Source organism: Ipomoea triloba, chromosome 5 (genome assembly GCF_003576645.1).
Source record: "Ipomoea triloba cultivar NCNSP0323 chromosome 5, ASM357664v1".
Taxonomy (NCBI): Eukaryota; Viridiplantae; Streptophyta; class Magnoliopsida; order Solanales; family Convolvulaceae; genus Ipomoea; species Ipomoea triloba.
In genome coordinates this window covers 9,966,912-9,981,065 of record NC_044920.1, presented here as the reverse complement: position 1 = coordinate 9,981,065, position 14,154 = coordinate 9,966,912, and positions in this window count along the sequence as shown.

Sequence of the window (14,154 nt, the reverse complement as noted above, 5' to 3'; positions counted from 1 at the left end):
TTTTTTTTTTTTTTTTTTTTTTTTTTTTTTTTTTTTTTTTTTTTTTAATAAATTAAATTTAATGCCTCAAAGGCTCAAGCCGTTGAGGCAAAAAATGACTTACTTTTAATTAATTAATTTTTTTAATCAATATATGCCCTAAGTCTTAAATTTTATTTACACTTCAATTTCTTTTGAAATTTTAATGTCGTGTTAATTGTTTTGAATTAATTTATGAAATTATATTTTGTAATTCAAAAGTTATTTTATTTCCTTATTTAAATTTATTTTGACTTAGAGAAAAAATTTTGAAATTATAATTATAAGTTTGAAATTAAATTTATTGTAAAGTGAAAAAAGTAATAGATAAAGTGGAGGAATAGGGCTCACAAAATGAGGATAAAGAGGAAGAACAATTGGAAAGAAAATAAGCAGTCATTATTATATCCATAGTTGAAAAATTGTTGAACGCTCCTCGAGCGCTCGGGGAGCGCCTAGCACCTAGGACGCTTAGGTTGGAATTAATCGGTGCCTAAGCATCCGTGTATTTTTTTTTTATTTTTTATTTTTAAAAATTTGTTTAAGTATTTTTAATTTTTTAAATACAAATAATTATAAATTATATAATACTTTAATAATTAATACTAAAATATTAAATATTAACCTAAAAAATATCTAGAGAGGCCGCCTAAGAGGTCTAGTTGGCGCCTAAAAGGCCTAGGCGGTCAGCACCTAATCGGCCTAGGGGGTGTTTAGGCGGCCTAGGCGATCGCCTAGTTGGCCAGCCGCCTAGACCACCATTTAAGGTGATACGCTAGGCGATCGACCGGCGCCTAGCGCCTAGGCGGGATTTTTGAAACACTGATTATATCATGGATCATGGTCCACCTTGTAAGGTCGGCCATTGATATAAGATACATTTTTAACATACGAAAGGTTCAATTTTAATACATTGAATATTCATTATTTGATAGTATATCATCATTATTTATGTATCAAAGGTTCATTATTTGGTAATATACTAAATAATGAACCTTTGTGACGGTAATAATGTGTTACCGGGTATGTAATCTGAGTATTATTGAAGTAAGATGGTACAGTGTTTGAGTGCAGTGCTCAGTGTACAAGTGAGTTTAGTATGTATTTGTCTAAGTTCAATTGTCGTAAGAAGTGTCCCCCCTCACTATGTGGTTGTGAGTCTTTTTATTCCCTTCAGCTCAGTAACGGAGCATTGATGAGGAGTTGAACGTTGGACATCAGTACCTGAGGTGTTGAATGCTGAGGAGCTGAACGTCGGTCATCAATGCTGAGGAGCTGAACGTTGGCCATCAATGCTGAGGAGTTGGACCGTTGCGCATTGATGCTGAGGAGTGAGGTGTCTTGGGTAGTTTGAACGGCAACTGTCTTGGTCAACGGTTCCGGGTCGGGTACCCAATTACCCTGTCACCAGCCCCCCACTCCCTAGCTAGCGAGAATGGCGGAGGTAGTTAGGGAGTATCAGCCTGTCACTTGTGCTGAAATTTTGGTAAGTTCAAATTTTTTTCTTTTTTTTTTTACGCATCCTCACCTCGGCACCGTGCCGGGTCACACAACTGTGACTTCGACACGGGGCCGAGGTCACATGACCTCGGCGCTGGGCCGAAGTCACGCGGCGACGTGACTTCGGCCAGTGCCGAGGTCACGGGCGTGACCTCGGCCAGCGCCGAAGTCACACAACTGTGACTTCGGCACGGGGCCGAGGTCACATGACCTCGGCGCTGGGCCGAAGTCCCGCCGCGATGTGACTTCGGCCAGTGTCGAGGTCACGGGCGTGACTTCGGCTAGTGCCGAAGTCACGGTACGTGATCTCGGCCAGCGCCGTGGTCACGGTCCGTGACCGTGCCTCGGTGCTGGGCCGAAGTCATGGTGCGCGTTTTTTTTTTTTGCTCAAGGCTCTTGCGTGAGTTCACTTCGACCATTCGTAGGTTCGGTCAAAGGTCAGCTCTCCCGTCAGGTAGCTAGCCAGATCGGATCTCGTGCCGGCCCTAAGGGACTAGAGTGTGGTGCTTTTGTAGCAAAGCGTTAAGCTTTACCCAGAAAACACCCTCCGAGGTCAGCTCTCCCGTTAGGTAGCTAGCGAGATCAGATCTCGTGCTGGCCTTAAGGGATTAGAGTGTGGTGTTTTTTGAATCCAAGCCCTTGGCTGGGCTCAGAAAAACACTTTCCCGTTAGGTAGCTAGCGAGATCGGATCTCGTGCCGGCCCTAAGGGATTAGAGCTTAGATTTTTTATTATTATTTTGTTTTTTAACCAAATTGATCAGGGCAGACCATGACCAACTACTGAGGTTTTTTAACCAAATTGATCAGGGCAGACCATGACCAACTACTGAGTCCTTTTGCTCATGGAGGTGAACGCACAGCGCCACTTGATTAGGTGACACCAGTTTGATGAGGTGACACCCGCTTGATGAGGTGACGCACCAGCTTGATGAGGTGACGCCCGCTTGATGAGGTGACACCCGCTTGAAGAGCAGGTCACTTGATGAGATGACGCTGCTTGAGGAGCAGTGCTACTTGATGAGGTGACGCTGCTTGAGGAGCAGCGCCACTTGATGAGGTGACACCCACTTGATGAGGTGACGTTGCGTGAGGAGCAGCGCCACTTGATGAGGTGACACCAGTTTGATGAGGTGACACCCGCTTGAGGAGCAGCGCCACTTGATGAGGTGGCCGACTTCAAACCAAGTGTTGGTCGAGGTCGGGCCTCGACCAAGTGTTGGCCGAGGGCTGACCTCGGCCAATTATATTATTATTATTTGTTTTTTTTTTTAATTTTTGACGAGGACTGACCTCGGCCAAACTTAACCGAAAACTTGGCCAAGGACTGATATTTTTTTTTTGAGCGCAAGATTGGCCAAGGACTGACCTCGGCCAAGTCGGAGTGTTTTTTGACGGGCCATCAGCGAATTACATGTTTTTTGCGTTGCGCGGACTTTTCCTCTAGCTCACTGTTTCTTGCTTCCTCGCCCAGGTCGCACCTCCTCTTCTTGGTGTTGGAAGCTAAAGGCTCAGGATCTTCTTCCTTTCGCCACACATTATCGGGTAGGCTTTGTTGATGTTGGTACTGTCCCGGATACTCAACGAATTGGTTAAAATATCCCCTCTGCACCAGTTCCTCTATTTGTCCTTTTAAAGTATGACACTCGTTAGTATCATGTCCAACCTGCCGGTGGAACCGACAGTACTTAGTTTGGTCCTCGCCCGTAGAAACTGCCATACACTATGAGGGAAAATGCACCATTCCCATTTCCTCAGCGTGACTTAGAATCACGCTAATCGGGTGAGTAAGCGGTGTTAAGTGCCGAGTATGTAATATACTAAATAATGAACCTTTGTGACGGTAATAATGTGTTACCGGGTATGTAATCTGAGTATTATTGAAGTAAGATGGTACAGTGTTTAAGTGCAGTGCTCAGTGTACAAGTGAGTTTAGTATGTATTTGTCTAAGTTCAATTGTTGTAAGAAGTGTCCCCCCTCACTATGTGGTTGTGAGTCTTTTTATTCCCTTCAGCTCAGTAACGGAGCATTGATGAGGAGTTGAACGTTGGACATCAGTACCTAAGGTGTTGAATGCTGAGGAGCTGAACGTCGGTCATCAATGCTGAGGAGCTGAACGTTGGCCATCAATGCTGAGGAGTTGGACCGTTGCGCATTGATGCTGAGGAGTGAGGTGTCTTGGGTAGTTTGAACGGCAACTGTCTTGGTCAACGGTTCCGGGTCGGGTACCCAATTACCCTGTCACTTTGGTACACAAATAATGAACCTTTAGTATATTAAAAATGAATATTTATTCATAGTTAATAGTATAATTTGTTGAAATAAAGGGATGAGGTTATATGGTGATGTGGAAGAGTTGGACCCACAAAATAGGTAAAATATGAAAAAAGGGTTGTGGATGTCCTAATAATATATTTAAAAAAATAGAAATTCAAGTGAACAATAATAAAATATTTTTACAACATAATAACAATTACACCAATTAATATAAACACCACAATTACTAACAACTACTGCAAGTGAGTTTCATCATAATCATTAATACCATTATTTAAAAAACAAAAAGTTCATAATGTCCTAAGAACGATGCTTAGCTGCCATCAACTTGAAGCAATGTTAATTCTCGAATTCTCATTTCCTCACTACTTTGTGTAGAATTAGCTTCAACGTATTAATTACAAAATATTAAGAGCTATGAATGTAGGATCTTCACCAATGATTCTAAAAGTGGATCATCAATTGTTTTCCTAATATAGTTGGGTAAGTTTCTTAGATAGCCGAAAATGAAATTTAATATATTTTTTTAAAACTTAGGTAATCCTAAGCTCATAGGACTCCGCTCTTAAAGTCATTGCAGAGCAGATCTTAGTTTTTATGTGTCCACAAGGGATTCAATCCAGACATTCCATCATTCTTGGCCTTTTTTCCATACATATTTCATAGGATTCGACCTTACACTGTCACCTCCAGTCATGAATTTTAAGTCTGACGATGAACCAACTACACTAAGCCCCAAAAGAAAAATGAAATTTAATAATTATTTTAGAAAGCAACTGACATGAAAGGCTAGTTAGAGCAATATTTTGAAAAATTACATTTTAGATAATAAAAAAATTGATTACCATCCAAATACTAACTTTAATTGTTTGATTAAGTAAAACAACTAAAATTCGTCAATAAATTTAAAATTATTTTCAAATGTCATTTTTCAAAGAAGGCCACAAAATTAATTATTAATACTTCAACCATTAAATCTGTCTTAAATATTACAGTCCCAACATTTTGAAATACCTCCATATTAAATGCGCAAATTATATCGTGGACCGTGGTCCACAATGCATTGTGGATCGCACATCAAAACGACGTCGTTTTGATTAATGAAAATAGACGGATGAATTCGCGCCACTCACTTTCCGTTCATATACACTGCAGTTACATTTCAACACAATTGTAGTTACATTTCAACACAACTACAGTTACATTTTGATATAACTACAGTTTCATTCGATAATATAAAAACACAAATGTGAAACTGTTATTCAGTATCTGTTCATATACATTGCAGTTACATTTCAACACAACTACAGTTACATTTCGATATAACTACAGTTTCATTCGATAATATAAAACACAAATGTGAAACTGTTATTCCGTATCTGTTCATATACACTGCAGTTACATTTCAACGCAACTACAGTTACATTTCGATATAACTACAGTTTCATTCGATAATATCAAAACAAATGTATGGCAGTATCTTTTGAGATGAACTGTAGTGTCAATTACGGGCTCCGTCTCTCAGTTACTGAAACGACGTCGTTTTGGGACCACGGTCCACGGTATAAGAACTGTATTAAATGAGCAATTTTCAAATTCCCATAGATTTGGAAGAAGATTCTATTATATAAACGGAATGTAAGGAGGCTTAGATATGATAGGGGATACAACAATAGTTTTGGAAGGACATTCTTCGTCATATATGGCAAGTTGGGTGTCAACAAACTCTATTTTCCATTTTTGGGTTTGTCAATTGCGAAGACTCAAGTTTAGCAGTACTTATACTGTGGACTGAGTCATGGTTGATACTGCAGTTGTGTTGAAAGAATATTGCAGTTGTATTGAAAGGGAACTGCAATTGCGCGGAACAGAGGACGTGTCATCCATTTGGAACTGCAGTTGTGTTGAACGGATACTGCAGTTGTGTTGAACGGATGAATGGCCTCTGTTCCGTGCAACTACAGTTTCCTTTTAACACAACTGCAGTATCTTTTCAACAAAACTGCAGTATCCGTTCAACACAACTGCAGTATCAGCTATGATCACGGTTCACAATGCATTGTGGACCATGGTCCACCATATAATTTGCGCAAGTTTAGTAATCTAACTCTATAATGAAGCAACAATTTCTTGTTGATGATTTCCCACCCAATAAAAATAATACTCCCTCCGTCCCATTTTACCTGTCATGTTTACTATTCATTGGTCAAACCAACTATTTCTTCCTTGCTTATTTTCTTTAGTAATTTTTAATTATTTTTAAATTTAATTTTTTGTGTTTAATAGTACTTTTAATATAGTTTCTAAATATATAAATTTTATATACTAATACTAAATTTAATATTATGAAAAATTGAATTAAAAATAACTTCAATTAAGCCTCGTTAATCGAATCAGACAAACAAAATGGGACGGAGGTAGTAGCATTTTTGTGCAATCATTTATTGATTCGTATCTAATGTTGTTTACACTTAGTTGCTGTTATTTAGGAGGCTTAGCCGAAATATTTTTTGGTATTACCAAGCTAAGTAATACTACCTCCGTCCCAAAATGGTTGTCTGATTCGTTTAACGAGACTTGACTGAAGTAATTTTTAATCCAACTTTTCATATTATTAAGTTTAGCATTAATATATAAAATTTATATATTTAGAAACTACATTAAAAGTACTATTAAACACAAAAAATTAAATTTAAAAATACTAAAAAATTACTAAAAAAGTAAGCAAAGAATGAAGAGTTGGTTTGACTAGTAAATAGGACAGGTAAAATGAGACAGAGGGAGTAACTAATAGCAGAATAAGTAAATGTCAAATTCGAATCCTAACAAAAGTACATTGATATACTAACCTAAAGTAATAACAATTCAAATCCCACCAATATAATCAGATTATTACACCTTATATATTACAAATTACAAATCAGATGATCATATAATTAAAAATCAAAATGAATACAACATTTATTGCTCAAGACCTTTGATCCGATGGCTTTTTTCAGATTTCCAATACATATGCTGATCTCTCCATTGTTCAAAATTCATAATTAATAACTGAGAAACTCTATATAAACCTTCCTTGGTAGAGAATTTACACGACCAGATTTATCATAAACCATTCTGCATTTTAGAGAAATTACCTTTGAATAGAAGAATAATACGTCTTGAATATTCAAACATGCCTTCTCAGTATGTATCTGTGAAAAAAATTAGTCCTCTATACACTATGAGAGCAATAAGACTTAGATTAGTTAGGGTCTATGAAGTCCCAGAAGTTAGAGGTGGTCAAAGCAGTAATAGTTTAGAATGTTTGTTTCATGATGCTGAGGTAAAAGTGTAAAACTATATATTTTTTTATGTAACACCCCTAACTTTAAAACAATATTTAAGGCAATTTAAGCTTAAAATTCAACCAAAAGATAGTAAATTAAAATCTAGTCACAGTGGAAGCAATAACCAGATATCTGGGGTGTTATGCCACATCTAACTTATACTAAGCCAGATGCTAAGGCTATGTCTGCAACTAAAATCCATCAAAGACATAAATATAAAATCTAAGGTTATTACATTATTAAGTCTCAAAGCTGTCTCTACAAAGCCATATAAACGAACTACAAGAGATGGAGGTAGAACTACGGGCAAGCTAAATGCGCTCACGACAGCTCTACTCCATACCTGAAATCATTAGTTAAAATAATTAGCGAATAGTGCTAAGTAAAACCCCACTCCAACATGTAAAGCTACAATATATACATTTCAATATCCACCATAGGTTCTGAGACTGACATATAGAATATATACTCACCCACTAGCCAACGCTAAGGAATATTTTCAAAAGATTTCCACACCACCATAATAGAGATAACAAGAATGACTCAAGAAGGATTAATAGGCCACAATGATGTACAAGCTCAATATCTCACTCAAAGGAACATCAAGATAAATCATAATCATGATAGGTAACAAAGCATACTTAGATAGTAAGGTAGTAGCAAAGAGAGTTTCAATCCACCATATATCAATCCACCACATAATCCACCAAAGAGCCAATCAATGCATAATCAATGTAAGTTCAATCCACCAAATGTCCAAATGTAATAGTCAAATCGGCGTAGAGGGTTCCAAATTTCCAATCCACAAACAATACCACATAAATCAATATCTACACTAGTAACACAAATTTGGAAACAGATATAGAACTTTAAGTATATACACCTCTATTGGGATTCCAAGCCCAACGGGTTAGTTACTATCTCTAACACCCAGGATTCATTTCTACAAGGTGCTCAACCCACCAGAGCCAAAAGCCCGCAAATATCAAATCAATGGCATCATAATGAGCCTCCACAGGGATCCACATGCCAGCATAATGATATCAAGAAAGATTTAATAACAAGGAATATAGCTCTCAAATACATAATATATAGGATTCCAAGGGTAGCAACTCAAACTCAATCCAAGAATAAGAATTCCAAAAGAATCGTAATCAATCCAAGGAAATGATACAAGAGTACAACGGGGGTAACAAATACTAAATAGAGGCAACGATATCAACGAAAGCATAGAATTCCAATGTAACACCCGGTAAATTCGTTCAAGCCTTGAGACCGGTAATTATTTCCACCCGGCGATTTATTTGATTTAATTGGGCATTATTTCCACCAGGCGATTTATTTGATTTAATTGGGCGTAGTTTTTCCAATTTGATATATATATATATATATATATATTTCTTGAACCCGGAATTAATTATTTTATTCAAAAGCCCAATTCTTGATTTAATTCTTGTAAGGGATTTATTCTAATTTTGATCCTTACAATTCTTATAAGTAAGAGTGTTTATATGATGGCCCAATATATAGATATATATTTATTCTTGGAAGATTAACCCCTTACAAACTAGTAGTATAATAAATAATGTGTGACCCATTTTATAAGGGCCCATTATTTTATGTCTTACCCTAGTTGATACATACATAATGTGTGTAATGATCTTTCCCTACTAATATAAAAGCCTTGTACTTGTAACCCTATTTCCCTTTTCATTTCCTGCCAGAATAATCCATCCGACTCCTTTCACCTCTAAAGAACCCTAAAGTGAATCCTACACTTTCATCTTCAAGATTCAAGTCAAGATTGCTCTTTTAGGATTGTTAAGGCTTGGGTAAGTGTCTATCTCTAGGAATATACCTTGCATCATGTTGTTTTCATAATCTTTATACAAGTTCTTATGTTGTTCTTTTGGGGAAAAAGATGATCAAGGTGGAGGTGAAGCTTTGTGAGGAGGTTTGAGAGTTCTTGGGTGAAGTGTGCTTCAAGAGGTAACCATCATGTCCACTAAAACCTATTGAGTTAATACCCATTTTGGTCCCTCAACTATAGCGTAATACTTGATTTTGTCCCATAGAATTAAAAGTACCCAATTTAGTCCTCTAACTTGTAAAATATACTCAATTTGGTCCTCCGTTACAATTTCCTTCCATAAGCCGTTATAAAGGGGGGCAAAATCGTCATTTTCAATAGTCGAGGAACCAAAATGGGTACTTAATAGTCGAGGGACCAAAATGAGTATTTATTATTATTATTATTATTATTATTATTATTATTATTACTATTATTATTATTATATTTAATATTTAATATTGGGACAATGTCTCTTAGTTTAGTTTTATATATCAACGCTAGGGGTGTGTAATCTATTAACCGAACCGTTTTAACCAAAGTTTTTAAAACTTTAACCGTTAACCGAACCGAATTGAAATTTTTTTTGGATTAATCGGTCGGTTAATAGATTAACCGAACCTTTTAAAGCTAAAGTTCTAAATCTTAAAAATAATACCTATAATAATAAATTCAATTAAAATAATACATATAGTAACAAATCCATAAGAAAATATGCAAAAATAATATCATAAAAACATTACAAATTTATAGAAATTTTACATATTAGATTATATATTTATTTATTTAGTTATATATATGTTTAAAATTTCGGTTAATCGTTTGGTTGACCGACAATTTCGAACCCAATTAACCGTTAATCGAAATTTTAAAAAACCTTTAACGAATAACCGAACTGAAAAAGTTCAGTTAAAAACGGTTAACCGACACTTTCGAACCCTATTAATCATTAATTGAATTTTTAGAAAACCTTGAACCATTAACCGAACCTAAATTCGAAACCAATTAACCGTTAACTGAAATTAAAAAAAAAAACATTTAGCCATTAACCCAACCGAAAAAAGTTCAGTTAAACAATGGTTAACCATTCGGTTTGGTTAATGGTTAAAGGTTTTTTAAAATTTTAACTAAAATCTAATATGTAAAATCTCTATAAATTTGTAATGTTTTTATGATATTGTTTTTCTATATTTTCTTATGGATTTATTATTATATGTATTATTTTAGTTAGATTTATTATAATAGGTGTTATTTTTAGGATTTAGAACTTTAGCTTTAAAAAGTTCGGTTAATCTGTTAACCGACCGATTAATCAAAAACAATTTCAATTCGGCTCGATTAACGGTTAAAGTTTTAAAAACTTCGGTTAAAATGGTTCGATTAATAGATTACACACCCCTAGTGTTGATATACAAAACTAAACTAAGAGATATTGTCCCAATATTAAATATAATAATAATAATAATAATAATAATAATAATAATAATAATAATAATAAGTACCCAATTTGGTCCCTCGACTATTAAGTACCCATTTTGGTCCCTCGACTATTGAAAATGACGGTTTTGCCCCTCTATATAACGGCTGGTGGATGGAATTTGTAACGGAGGACCAAATTGAGCATAATTTTACAAGTTAGAGGACTAAATTTGGTACTTTTAATTCTATGGGACAAAATCAAGTATTACGCAATAGTCGAGGGACCAAAATGGGTATTAACTCAAACCTATTTTTACACTCTCAATCTATGATATTATTTGGTGTGATTGGAATCCTGATAATTTCCTTGCTGTTAGCCTATTTGTTGTTGTTTGTGAAGTCACTTTGATGGATTATGAACTTGTGTTCTTGATCCTTTGCATATTGATGTTTATGGATATTTATTGGTTTAGATTCCATGTTTATTTGACTTCTGGGAGTTATAATATGAACAATCTGATCCCATTTTTGTATTCTGATATGAACATTTCGTATTCTGTCTGATCTGTTCTAGGAGGGGTTGGATCACACTTACGGAGGAACTCAACGGAATAATGTGCCCCGTTGGTGTCTTCCGCAAGTGTGTGGTGGTGGAGGATGGCGGAGGAGGGTGTTCCGCCAGGGTGATCCGCCTCCTTCTTGTGGAGGAGTGCGGCGGAGCTAGGGGATCCGCTGGGGTGTTCCGTCTGGTCTACTGGCATTCTGGTTCCAGTAACCTGTTCTGTGGTCTGTTTGTTTGGTTGTTTCCCCTTTTGTTCTGAACTTTGTTGGAGTATTTTGTTGGATATTTTACCATGTCTTTGGAGTATTTATTCCTATTTCTTGGTCCATCTTTTGAGTCTCTTGTTTAGTTGAATCCTTGATTATATTATCTGGGAGTTGGTTTGTGTTCATAATCTGAGATGAACACTCTGAGTGGTTGTTCTTGGGCTGAGGTTGAGGTTGGATATGGATGGTGGATCTTTGAGTATCTTTGTGTATTCTGGGGCATTATTTGCCATTGTGTATATGGGCACTATTTGCCATTTGTGTATATGGGCACTATTTGCCATTTGTGTATTTGGGCACGAATTGCCTTTGTGTATTTTGGGCACCATTTGCCTCTATGTATTTGAGCACCATTTGCCTTTATGATTCGGGCATTATATGCCTCCGTGAACTGAGTTTAGGTTTGATGATTGGTATGAGGATTGCTATGTTGGTTGGAGGGTAAGGGTTAGTACTTATCCTTAGGTTGAGGTCTGTTTGGTCTCTTACTTGATTCTTGAGTTATATCATATCTCGTTGATTGTTGATTATTCTAGGATATATTCTTGTTGGTCGTTTCTTATGATATCTTGTTGTCTTGTGCAATTCAATTGAATATTGGTATTATTGAGAAGTCTTGGTTTATCCTTTATTCAGCGTGTTGTTGTTGAGTATCCGATTTTAAGTATTGAACAGTTCGTTGGTGTATATATTCTATATGGGTGTGTAAACCTATTTCCAAACTTATTATATATCTATATTTCCTTGCGGGTGTGAATGGTGGTTGCTTAGCAGTCTTTTGCTAATGGTTTCTTCTATGTTTTCCAGGTATGCAATAAGTCTAAGCGAGAGCGCGTTAGAGCTTATCTTTATGAGGAAGCTTAAACTAGTCGTTGATGTTTTAGCCTTTATGTTTGGGCCTGTGTGCCAATGATGAGACTTTATATACTCTTGTTTAGATTCTTGTTATGATGGATATGTTTTGAGGATTTATATCTATACAGCTGGTTCAGTTTTTGGTTAGCCTGTGCATCTAGGCCGTGTTTTTCTTACGTAGATGTGGCATGATACCCTTAGGTTATAAATCGCTTCCGCTATGCTATGTTTGATAGTTGAGATAGGCAGCTTTTGTGCTAAAGTTTAGCTATCTCGGCTTGTGAAAAGTTGGGGTGTCACATCCAATACTCACAAGATACAAGGATTATCAAATGATGATTCATGAATGAATAGAGTTCAATAAGAAAGAATATGAATTATCCAACATCGTGCTATCTCAACAAACTGAAACAACTAAAGGAATAGTCATACTGGAAGTAAAACATACTAGAACAGTAAACAGTACTAAACCAACGAAACAGCACGGCGGGACTAGGGAGTCCGCCACACACTACCGCAAGGTCACATGGAAGAGAGGAACGGAAGAGAGACTTCCACCATTTAGTACCACCAATAGCCTGGCGGGGCTGGCTCATGGTTATGCCAGTACCGTGGGTAAGTTCCACTAGGTCAAATATTGCAACGGGATAGACTATTTCCAGAATCAACACTTAGTAACGAAATAGGAAATTACACTCAGATTTCCAGAATACAGAATGTACAAACAACAATAGGTTTTGAGCAGTTGGCCGAGCTTTTCCTAACCAAATATGCTGCCAACTTGCGACCTAAGAAGAACATCATGTATTTGTCAGGAATTAAACAGGACCCTAATGAACCACTCAGGTCGTTCCTGACTAGGAAATAATTTGTGTTTTGTTGGATTATTGTGCCTATCTTGTAGATCTTTGGATTGTGTTAGCTATTCTTGAACCTTGGTGTGATTGTGTATTATTTTGATGGATTCCATGTGTTATTTGGCTTCTAAAATATGTAATCTGATCCTAATCTGAGTACTTTAATGACCTACTGTGTTCATTGTTTCGTGTCTGATTGAATCTAAATATTCTGGGTTGGGATTTGTTCTTGCGGAGAGGTCTAGCGGTATAATGTGTCCCACTGAATCCTTCCACACGAACATAGGTGGTGAGAGGTGGCGGTGAGGTGTGTACCGTGGAGGTACTCCACCCCTTCTTGCGGAGTGAGTTAGTGGTCTGGTGCGTTTCGCCAATTTGTTTCGCCAGTTCATCTTCCTTCTCTGTTTCTAGTTTGGTTTGTGGTCTGATGATTGGTTGTTTCATTGATTCATGGAGTATATTCTGAGTATTTTGTTGAGTATACTACCTTGATTATTGAGTATTGATTCATGGATATTGGTCATATATCTTGGAGTATTGATTGAGTATTGTTGGTTTGACACTTGGTTAATGTTATGAGCATGTTGGCCGGTTGTTCATGTTCTGAATCTGAATCCTTCTTGGTATGAGTATTTTCCCTTGGAAATGAACCTGGGTTGGACATGTTGAGATCTTGAACTCTTATGAGGAATTCTTTGGTTTCCTTTGTCTTGTATACCCTTTGGAAAGTGGTTATTCGAGCTATGGCTCTACATATATCTATTCGTATGGGAGGGAGTTAATTGGGCTTAAATGCCTCTGTGATTGGGCATTGTATACCTCTGCGATTGGGCTTGTATGCCTTTGTGATTGGGCCCATATGCCTCTGTGATTGAGCTTGTATGCCTTTGTGATTGGGCATTATATACCTCTGTGATTGGGCTTGTATGCCTCTGTGATTGGGCTTATGTGCCTCTGTGGTATGTTATTGATGTCATGGTTGGGAGGTTTTGGTTTGGAGCTTATTCTATGTTTCTTGGATTGTGTCACTCTAAGGGAGTGATGTGAGGTTGTTGATTGGTTGGTTTCACTTGTGTTGTTTAGTTGAGCTTGTGCTTTGTTTAAGTGTCTTATTATGTAACTGAGGTATTATGGATTCATTCCTTGATATTGAATTCGTTGAGGTGTCCTTGGTTTATGATTCATTCAGCCTATTGTTGTTGAGTCCTCTAGTTTTCAACCAA